Below are 1,967 nucleotides of genomic sequence, written 5' to 3'. Positions count from 1 at the left end.
CCGCCGGCTGGCGCCCCTGGGGACACCCCTCTGTGACTCGTCCTCTGTGCTGTCACGGGCGCCAGAGCCCCACGGCGACACCCCGCCCGGCCGGCCACGGCCATTGCCCCTGCCTCTCCGGCCCCTGCAACGTGCAAAGCACAACCCCCCCCGGCGGGACAGAGCTCCCAGGGCCCCGAAATCTCCCCAGAAAGAGCAGCAGGGGCGGCACAAGGGCGTCCCTGGCTTGCACAGGGAGCTCCACGCCCGGCTGAGCCCCGGGGTCGGCCTTCCGGCTCCCCCCACGCCACCACCACCACCAGCAGCAGCGAGGAGCCTTTGGGGAGAAGCTGTTTCTCATGCTTTCATACGTGTGCGTGTAGCACGTGCGCTCACACTTCTGCTACCCCAACCTATGTTGCATAATTATATACCTGCACGGCACCCAGAGGCTTTTGACTGCCCAGCCTGAAATTAATCAGAAATCCATTTATGAGCAGAGCGATGGAGGCATATCTGTTAGTGCTCGTATTGCTACTGTCTCTAACGAGAAGGAAAAGTCAAGACAAGGTAAAGAGAAAGCAGGTCGCTTCCCCCGGGGAGCAACCTGGCTGAGCCCCATGGTCGGGCTCCCAGTCCCAGCTCCCTTCTCACCTGCAGCAGCTGCAGCAGCAGAGAGGAGTCTTTGGCAGGGACCGAGCAGAGCGAGTTCTGCTCCCGCCTCCCCGAGGGGTTTGCTCCTTGTGACCCCTGCAGGCCGCTATTGTGTCCGTGCTCTGTCAAGCAACAGGGACATATTGATACGCACTATCCCTAAGCCCACCAAAGCCAAGGAAAAGCAAACTGGGCAACCGGAGAAACGTTAGAACCCACTGGCTATCATGTACTTCCGACAACATTTGTGCCAAATATTACCTTGAAATTGAATATAAGAAAGAACACGTCGGCCACAGGCTGCACAAGGTCTTCCCTTTGTAAAGCTTGGTGGGTATTGTCAGTCTTCTGAAAAAATGGTGCCAGTAGGAAACACAGTCTCTTTGTATGGAAATCCCTATAAATTGTCGCAGAGATGAAACATTAGGTCTTGATAGCATCATGAGTTTTGCTTCAGATTTCAAAAACTCGAAGGACTCTCCAGCTCAGCTTGTTCTCCAAGAAAGGCAAAATACGAGAACGTATGGATCCCAGAGAGAAAGGAATTGGCACTAGAGTGGAACAAAAGCAGATTTCTGACGTGTACGCCCCAAGCTGCAGGGTTGCAGGTCACCCCTCACCTGTTGCCCAGCTCTGGAGTCCTCTTAATTCTTTGCCCAGAGTTTCTGTGATTTGGACACTTTGCTCAAAGCTTTGTTCAACTCTTGAGTCATGTACTAAAATCTAGTACCCGGGTCTAAGCTTCTTGCTGCTTTATTCCCTTCCCAGCAAATTTACCTTCGGTAAAATGCAACCCGCCTTGCATTTTTTCCTAGGTCTTTGTTATTATACTTTGGGAAAAATAAGGAATCTCAGTGCTATCAGTGTTTCAGTGTTGACCATAAATCAATGGGGTTTGATTTCTTCTTCAATGTGGAAGGTCTCACATTTTAAGTGCACAAGAAGTGCATCTAAGAATATACAGGCATGCCTACAAGCAAAGGTACTAGTTTGAATATATGATACAACTGTTTAAATAGTTATCGCACAAAAAGATAGCATATATGTGTTCTGGTTCTGGCTGGGATAGAGTTAATTTTCTTCCTAGTAGCTGGTACAGTGTTGTCGTTTGGATTTAGAATGAGTATAATGTTGATAACACACCGATGGTTTAGTTGTTGCTGAGCAGTGCTTACACTAGTCAAGGACTTTCCAGCTTCCCATGCTCTACCGACTGAGAAGGCTGGAGGGGCACAAGAAGCTGGGAGGGGGCACAGCCAGGACAGCTGACCCAAACTGGCCCAAGGGACATTCCATACCATGTGACGTCATGCTCAGTACATAAACTGGGGGAA

This window comes from Pygoscelis adeliae, unplaced genomic scaffold (genome assembly GCF_000699105.1).
Source record: "Pygoscelis adeliae isolate BGI_AS28 unplaced genomic scaffold, ASM69910v1 Scaffold156, whole genome shotgun sequence".
NCBI lineage: Eukaryota > Metazoa > Chordata > Aves > Sphenisciformes > Spheniscidae > Pygoscelis > Pygoscelis adeliae.
Note: the sequence above shows the minus strand (reverse complement) of the source record.